The sequence below is a fragment of the Rhinopithecus bieti genome, unplaced genomic scaffold (assembly GCF_001698545.2).
Source record: "Rhinopithecus bieti isolate Rb0 unplaced genomic scaffold, ASM169854v2 scaffold_18354, whole genome shotgun sequence".
Classification (NCBI taxonomy): domain Eukaryota; kingdom Metazoa; phylum Chordata; class Mammalia; order Primates; family Cercopithecidae; genus Rhinopithecus; species Rhinopithecus bieti.
The window spans coordinates 2,698,360-2,707,916 of NW_016809835.1; the positions used below are offsets into that span (position 1 = coordinate 2,698,360).

At 39.8% G+C, this 9,557-nt stretch overlaps 1 protein-coding gene across 1 annotated transcript in view; it reads right to left on the reverse strand.

The window, feature by feature from the left end:
* The window catches only part of ZNF366 (zinc finger protein 366), a 70,468-nt gene extending 61,228 nt beyond the window's left edge, over positions 1 to 9,240 (reverse strand). Inside the window, exon 1 of the mRNA XM_017890586.1 lies at positions 9,069 to 9,240. The gene's annotated coding sequence lies outside the window, so the exon portion shown is untranslated. The remainder of the gene's footprint in view (positions 1 to 9,068) is intronic.
* Positions 9,241 to 9,557: the final 317 nt, after the last annotated feature.

The window sequence follows — 9,557 nt, forward strand, 5'->3', positions numbered from 1 at the left end:
TGTAAAACTAGAAAGGCCCTTCCTACTCTGCAATTCAAAAAAAAAAAAAAAAATCTCTACAGTTTTTATGTTTTCTTTGTTTTATTTCAGACTTTTTAAAGCAAAATTTTAGGTTCACATATATTTTCATTTTTAACATTTTAAGTCTTTGATCTATCTGGAATTTATTTTAATTTAAAAAATCAAGTAGGAATATAAGTTTTTTTTCCAAATAGCTACCCCGTTGTCCCAATCTTGTTAATTACATAATTCAACTTTCTCCACTGATATACATGTTATTTTTATGATATACTAAATTCCCATATGCATTTTAGTTCCATTCATGTGTCAGTATGTACACTCAATCCTCTATTCTCTGACTCTAAGTAGCATTCTTTCCTGCATTACTCACATTCTCAAAACAACACACAGTAAGTGAATGAAGTGCTTTATGAATTGCTTGTAGTAACACTTAAATCTTCTCTCATTTTCTCCCTGCCCCCACTAGTTAACAATATTCAAGCTCTTTTTAACATCACTAAGAAAAATATAATTAGGACAGTAAATCTCTTTGGAAGTTTAAGAGATTGAACATCAGATACTACATTCTTGAGTCACACAATTTGGGGCTAACCCATTGGCTCATAATCTTTTATAAGAGCCAAAGATTTTGTGTAGGCAGTGTGTGTATGTATACACAAGTGTAAGGTACATGTACCATGTACATAGTGATAGCACTTCAGCAAACCACGACCCCTCCCAAATTATCCATATTGCTTGAAGAGCAAATACATTTGGCATTTTATGTCCTAATCCTTCTGAAATGGGATTTTCTCACCATTAAATGTCCTTCCCAACTGCATGTATTAAAGATGTGATGCTGAAATTTCTCTCCTAGGAGACTCAAGGGGGAAAAGAGCCAATGTCAGTCATTCTAAATAGTGAGATGTGTCTGAACATATGGAGGATGTGAAGACACATGGAATGGGATTACCTTCTGCAAAATGATGCAGTTTTGAGTAGAACTTTGTTACCCACAAAACTGGTATCTCTATTCCTTCACAAACATCCCCATTTAGATCTGGGTCCCAGGCTGCCACCAGAAGAACTCTCTGCCCCTGGAGACTTCTCCCCAGTAAGAGACAGGTGATTGTGCCATGAAATCACTGGGTGCCAGGAGGGCTGCAGACCATGTTGGAGGAGACGCTTGCTTGCCTGCCTGCTGCATCACTGAATGTTTCCTGAATGTCAAGAAAGACAATGCCAGGAATAGTCCCTCCTTGCCCAGATCTCTGAAAAGCCAGGTAGGAGGTGAAATTCTGGATATACCTGCCAGCAACCTTTCAGAACTGTTCGCATGTTCCTCACCCTAAGAATTCAAATTCTAGCACTTCAGGAACCGCGCCTTTATAGATTAAGCATAGAACTCTTCGGTACCCTAAAAATGTTCAATATATACCTTTTTTAGGATAATGCTAGAAGACCCTTCTTTGTACTTAAAAAAGGGAAAAAACAACTGAAAAATTTCCCTGGAAGTAGGGGTGAAAGGAGGAAATTCCACTGTGCTGTGGGAAAGAAAATGCCTGAACTAAAAAAACAGCAAGAAACAAGTGGTGGACACTACGGAGGTAGGTGTTCCACCAAACAGCCCTGAAAACCTGAAATTCCTCATCTCCCTGCACTTTCCATGGAAGGTGGCCAGAGGGCCTCAGTAACGGGAGAGATGCCATGGGCTCCATCCGGGCAGAGGCCCCATTTTGTCCAGGCTTCAGCGAACCAGAGGCGATTCCGGTCCTCTCCCTCGCTTTCTTCCGGCGCTGCTTCCTTCCCCCACCCCTCCAACAATAGTCCCCTCTTGATTTCTGTTCCAGGAGAGAACGGTGAGTCCCCAGTGCAAAGGAAACTCTAAGGATTTTTTCCACAGAGTTTTCTCACTGGGAAGAGGGAGGCGTGTGGACTGGCGTCTCCTCCTTGGCTGTGATGCTAGAGAAGGGGATCCTCCCTTTCACCCTGAGGAAGACACAGGGCAGACGGCAAGATTTCTCATCCCCATTCTCAAACACTCAAAGGAAGAAACCGGCAGAGTACCTTTTCTTCCTGGAAGAACTCTGCGGTTCCCTCATGCGCGCACTACTGTTTTAAATGTTTTTTTTCAAGCTACTGAAAAAAGCTAAACTATTTTTTAGGGTAATCTCCCTTAAATACTCATCACTACCCTCCCTGGGGGCTTTCTTACGCTGAGCCAGTAGCTTGAATAATAAGCAAAGCCTTGGTCCCCTCTTCAGCTTTGTTAGATCTGGGGAAGGGCCTAGAAATCTGCCCCAGGTAACTCTGATGATTGGTGCTCAGAAAGCACTTGAAAATAATACCATCAACCTTTCCTCTCTGAGAGTGCTAGGATCCCATGAAATGGAGTTAACTTCATGGGGGAGATCACAGAAATCATGCCTACTGTTGCTCAGAGCTGAATAGATGGGAGACTGGTCCAGTAATACCACTCTTTAATAGGGAGGTATGTTGTCTTGGACAAGGTCAAAGTTAACACATGGCTTTGTAACTCCTTGGAATAGGGACCTACATTCCCAGATCAATCTGTGTGCAACAGTTCAAAACCATAAGGCAGTGCTGCTCAAACTTGAATGTGCAACTGGTCACTTGGAGATCTTGTTAAAATGCTGATTCTGCTTCAGTAGATCTGCAGTGGAACTGGGATTGATTCCGCATTTCTAACAAGCTTCTAGCTGGTGCCATGCTGTTGGTCCTTGGACCCCGTTTGAAGGCTACTACCTTAAAGGATACACATTTTTTTGAAGAAATTATTAGCTACAGATGACACTTTTTCCTTACTAAGGAAACTGAAAACAAGCAACATTAATTTACTGACCTTGAGCAAATCACGTACTTTCTCTAGTTTATCTGTTAAACAAGGTGGTTGCCTTTCTTCACCTCTAAGATGAGGAGAATAAGGCACGTACTTGAGAATGGGGTAAGTGAAATGAAGTATCTAAAGTTCTGAGGAGGCCCCAAACCTAGTAATGACTCCTCCATAATTGCTGGCGCTGGTGGTGGTAGTGCCGTTGTTGGTAAATCACTCTCCCATTTAGTATCAGTGGCCATCACAGAATGAGGTCAGAGTGGGGCCATAATCTATCAAAGGAATATAGGAGAATTGTCCAGAATTATCTTTGTGTGCCCTGGTACTTGACACTAAAGAGAGATTTTATCAATGTTAATAGAAAGAGCCTTTTCGGTTTCTACTCCAATTAACAGATACCTAGAACTCCAATGTTGTTAAATGTAAAAAGCATCATCCAAAATCTCAACTTTTGGTATTAGGCATGTAGATTTGCCACTTTAAATTTGCCAAGTAAGTATAAAACTGCCTTGATCCAGTGGTTTTGGCTTTCTTCAATTGCCTTGAATTAAATAAAGGAAAGGGCATTGTGCTCAGCAAGGATATCACATTTCTCTCCCTGGATTTACCCCATGGTGTTTTGTCAATTCAGCCCAAGTGGCATTCCTTTAGCTTGGACTCACAGCCTTTGCCTATAACAAACCAGAGAGCTGAACATTTCCTACAAGGCTGGATCCTGGCTCACAGCTCTTTTAGTCAAGGAAAAACAAATGACCATGCTCTCTTTCGCCAAAAACAATTTGCAAACCCATCATCTGCCCAGAAAATAAATGGAAAATAAAATGCAACAACAGTCTTTTCTGTGTATCTATCTGATAAATGTTAATTTCCCATAAACAAATGGTTGGGGGTGCTTACCAAGATGACATTTTAATACACATGTAGCAGCCCCATGCACACAACAGCAGAACAAGCCCATATAATTCCAGTCAATTCAGGTGAGGGATAAATACATCAAGCTGGCAGTTTGGCATTGTCTAGACTCCAAAAAAGTTTGACTAACTTTTTTTTTTTTTAAACAAATTAACAGCTTCATTTGGCATTGTATAAAGATAGCATCTTTCACTCTACAGCCCACTGATTCATGAACTCATCTATTTAACAAATATTTGTTGTGCATCTATGACAGGCTCTGTGCTATTGTAGGCCCTGGGCAAACAGCAGTGGACAAAACAAAGTCCTTGTCCTCGTGGTGCTTACTTTCTTGTGAACCTTATATTACACATAATGCTGGATGAGGACGTGTTCTTATTCTTTTATGTAAATACCATTGCTTTATGTAAATGTATTTGGTTTTTGAGTAGTCAAAAAGAACAGACATCATTAGGCTAGTTGTTTCTGAGGGTGCACATTAAAATTATTTGTTGCCTCTATGTTACTGTCAGAGGGAGATCTGTGTCCATTGCTGCTTTATTTCATTATCCATATAATCATACAAGAAAAAAATGAGTGATTTAGGTAAAAACCAAATCAGGAAAATTAGAACAACTTTTTCTATAAGGTTTATATTTTCCTTATAACTGAAGCATACAATATGACGTGTGAATGCTGGTTTTCAAACACCATTATCAATCTTTTGCCTTTCTACATTACCATTAAATTAGGGACAAGGATCTAACTTGTAAAATAGGCTCATCTCAGCACACATTGTAAAAAACTAAGAAACAAAACCTTATGAGATAGAATCTTCTAATATTTTTTAAAGGGAATAGAAAAAGCTTAGTATCTGTGTTTTTCTTGATTAACAAATACATGCTCACTCTAAGATGCAAATAATATAGAAATGGATAAATCAAAAAGTGCTATTCAACAGGGCGCAGTAGCTCATGTCTGTAATCCAGCATTTTGGGAGGCCGAGGCAGGTGGATCACTTGAGATCAGGAGTTCAAGACTAACCTGACCAACATGGTGAATCCCCGTTTCTACTAAAAATACAAACAATTAGCCAGGCGCGGTGGCAGGCAGCTGTAATCCCAGCTACTCGGGAGGCTGAGACAGGAGAATCGCTTGAACCTGGGAGGCAGAAGTTGCAGTGAGCTGAGATTGTGCCACTATACTCCAGCCTGGGTGACAGAGCCTGACTCTGTCTCAAAAAAAAAGTGCTATTTATATTGATTTATAATGTTTACAGATCTAAGTAATTGATCTTGTGATTTACATATGGTTCTAGAACATTGATCATTATCATCAGATTGCTCAACCGGCTAGGACATTCCTTATTTCATAATACTAATAGCTTCTAAAATAACATTTGATATACTCAGAACTACCTTCTAGAGAGAACATCCAGTGCTGAATAGGAATTCCATTTGAAAGTATGGCTCTTCAAACGAGCATTTACAGTTAATGCCACCCTGAAGAAGACGGAGCAAGACATTGATCATCTGTTTTAGAGAATCACAGCATGTCAGCAAGAGTCTCATAGATCATCCCATGAAGTGGGTAGGGCAGGAGGAGACTGTAAACAAGCCCCCAGGTGACTTCTAAACAAGCCCCCAGGTGACACACACACACACACACACCTTGAAAATTACTTATTTATCCCATTTTGTCATTTCACAGATGAGAAAATTGAGGTCCAAGCAAGTAAAGAAACCTGTCGAGTCATGCATCTAGGAAATGCAGAGATTGGATGAGAACAGCAGCGTTCTGACTCCCAATCTGGTCTTTTCTACTCCACCAAGCCACATGAGAGGGCACCTTTTGCACGTTAGTGCAGAACAACTCAGCTTCGATTTGTCCCTAAGGTTAAGTGTCCAAATACGTATCTGTTGTATCACAAGCTCTCAGTCTAACAAAAGGACCTGAATGGCTTTGGTTATTGGTGGTAGATTTTTTTTTTTTTTTTTTTTTTTGCTGTTGTGTGTTTTGCTTTTGGAAAGTGGAGAGAAATTTAACTAAGACCTAAGAAAAAGCATCATTATTACTTGACAAACTAACGGTCATACAGGTCTTAAAGTTTAGAGTGAAAGAAAAATAGCAGTTGGATCAACCAGGCACCACACACACACGCGCGCACACACACATGCACACACACGCACACCCATGGTGATACAGTGTTCTATTTCTCTGTGTGAAGGTGAGTGGCTCACTATTAGAATGTTTGAGGAGAGAGGACCCCAAGTGTGCTCAGCCCTGGGCAGAAGGAGAATGTGTCACTTTAAGTCCTTTTCTCTTTAGCTGAGTCATGGTACAACCACGATGGTCTCCAAAAAAAAAGTGTCTCCAGCGCTCCACAACCAGGGAAAAGGTCACCAATAACACAGAGCTCAAGCAGTTGGGGAAGTGGGTGAAAGGGAGAATAAAATGTCTACAATATAACTGAAGTCTCTTTGCATGTTCATCTAAGTTGAAAACTTTTATCCCAAGACAAATTTGCCCCTGCATCGAGCTGTGTTGAATATAGCTGCATTCAATGAAGCTAAATCTGCCATTTCTGCCACTAGTGAAGATGAATATCAATACACTAAACTCTACACTCTTTTATTTTATAAGAATTTAGAGTTCAGAATATCTTCACTCAATGTGTGCCCAACTCTAACGCTGTGAGGAATAATATCTGCTCTGTTAGATCCTTGATATAGTATCAAGCAAGAATAATGACACAGATTACAGGAGACTCATTCTATTCTCTGTATTAACAAAATACAGTACTCTTAAGTGTTAATATATGACTCTTAAAAAGTATATAACTGACACTGATTGACTCCTACTACTTGCCAAACATTATGTTAAGTGTTTTATGTCAATAGTTGTATTTAATCCTCACAACTCCATTATGTTGATGCAATTTTACATTTGGGGGCACTGAGACTTAGAACAGTTAAATACCTGCCCTGAGGGCCATAATCAGTAGGCAACGAAGCTGAAATTCAAACAAAAATTAGTATAACAACAGAGCCTGTGCTCTACTCACTCTAATTTGACTCACATCCCAGTACACAGATCAGGACACACATTCTAACACAATTTAAAATGTGTATAAGAAATTGTAATTTAGTTATGTGTACGTTTTTGGCAGAAATTAACGAATAAAATATTGTGTGTCTCAAATTCTGGATCACTTCAAACTGGAATTCCCCCAATGATATCACAAAAGAGCCCTCTGATGACCCCCAGAGAATCACACACTGGAAGTTTCCACAAATGCCAACTCACTCCTTGGAGTTGAGTGAGTAAAGATAGATTGAGTGGTAGTGACTTAGACTAAATTAGTCGATGGCTTTTATTTTTCGGGTAGTCAAAATTCTTTTCCCCTGGTATCCAAGAAATATTTTCACAGCAATGACTTAGCAACTTAAATGGAAATATTGAATACACTTTTTTCTTTAAAAGAAAACTGCATATCCTCAGCTTCTTAATCTCAAGCCACAGTGAATACTCATGCTAGCATTGGGGCTGTTTTCTGAGCCACTGGCCTACCCACCTTATGCTTTCCTTGTCTTTAATTTAATTGCCTTCTTTGTCTTTAACAAATGACTCTGCTGTCATTTGTTTCCTATTGTGTTGCATCTGATGCTTTTACTCAATAAAACTAGAATGTGTTCTGCGATGTTGTTTTTGTTGAGCACAAAATTCAATACATTATCAAGAGAAATGAAACTGAAAGGAGCAAGTCAAGATCGCAGACCTGCATTTTCTTCTGGGGCCACAGTTGCTGATAAATGATGCAATAATGCCCTCGACAATCTATTCCAGCTACCTTTTGATCTGAAGATCTATGAAAATGGAGTAGTTAGGGGAGGTGGTAGGGTAGCTGTAAAAAATTTTCAATTGTTATTAGAATAATTTTGCATCCGCAAGCTGGCAAACACTATTCACGTCTCTTTACATTGCTCATTTTATGGTGCTCCTAAAGAAAGTCTCTTAAAAAAAGGAGAAGAAAAAAGAGGTCTGACTAATGGAACAAAAGCTATATCACAGTCTAGTTCTATCATGTTTTCTCACCCTTAGTAAGATGATGGTTCAATTTTGAATAAAGATTAATTACTTGAATGTGGTTAAAGCATAGTCTAGCCAAATTAATTTTAAAATGAGATTCCAGCTATTTTATCTTATTCTTCACATCCCAGATGATTTTAATCAGTAAATTTCACAGCAGTGAATATTTTTTAAAAGTATGCATGGCCATTGGCTTTTATCCATTCGACATCTCTCTGAATTAAAGTATCAATATTGGGAAACATAACGAGTCTCTCAGAGTGACCTTGCTGAGCTATTTTTGACAACATGATTTCGGCTCCCTCATGGCTTGTGATGATGGGTTCCTGGTAACATTATCCTTTATGACAAATTTAATCGAAGCAAGTTAGACTTTTAAAAACTAGTTGTGTATATAAGGTTGACTAGCTTGCTTTGCCCTATTTGGTGCTTGGAAAACCAGGCACTGGGTGAATGTTTTTCAATTGCGTCTATAACTTAGTTTTTCCCACCTACTGACATAAACAATCCATCTTAATCCTCCCATTCTAGCTGCATATCGTTTTCCAAAACTAAAGCTATATGCCCCAAAACCTTTGCCTTCTATCGTGTGGCAGATGACATCTTCCACTGACAGAGAATAATAAATTTACACTCAACCCGCATGGGGAACCTGAACACATAAGCTCCCCACATGCAGAAGTATTTCCAAGTGACATTCCCTTCTCTCTTTCCCTCCTACTTCAATGATGCAGAATAACCATCATACAACAATTAACAGTCCTCCTTTAGGGGGATGTTGAATGGAAAGAAAAGAACAGGAGAAGGGCACCTCAATCCAGGCAACGTGTTAACAAAAACCCCAGAGCAAACCCACAGTCCTTGACAGACACCCCGATAAGGTTCCCAGGACACAGTACTGAGGAAAAGCAAATTCTCCAGTGGGACACATCTCATATGCCAGTGGCTCCTGGTTCACCCAGCCACATGATCTGTGCCAAAATTCAGATTTAACGCAGTGTCCTCCTTAGTCCCAATGTAATTCTATTTCTAGTTTTGCCAGCCTTAGCTCTGCAAAGCATCAGTATTCTCTTACCAAAAAAAAAACTATTAGCTTAAATTCTGGGCCATCTATCACTCATATCCTTTGGTTAAGGACTATACCCAGTAAGGTATTTTCTGTTGAAGATGCCCACAGCAGTATCCACCCAGGAACCTTGAAATGGAAGCAGAAATGATTGCATGGGTAACTTACCAGCTCCTGAGGTCTGAATGGCTGCAGCAGCCCCACTCCTTTACCTGATCCCTGCTCTCTCTGTCTCTCTCCCTCTCTCTCTCCCTCTTTCTCTTGTGTACAGATTGCAGGGAACTTAAAGAACTCGCAGGGACAGTGTTTCGAATGACTTAAGAAAGAGAACAGGAACAATACTTCGTTCTCTTTTTCTCAGATGAGTACCTTCGGGAAGAAGGAAGGAAGGGAGGGGAGAGGGAGGAAGTCAACAACCCTTTGCTTTCCTGAAAAAAAATAAGGAAACAGAAGATAGACATCTCATTTTCTCTTAAACAAAATGTTGGAAGGGGCAAAAAAAAAAAAAAAAAAAAATCTTTGAAAAAAGGAATTCCTCAAATATGCTGTCTGCCCTGGGAGTTTTAAAGAGATGAAATGCCTTAGTGGCCTGTCCTGTCCAAACAAACGGTGTTCCAGACAGGCAGGCTCTCCTGAGCCTGCAGCCTCTGGTATCTG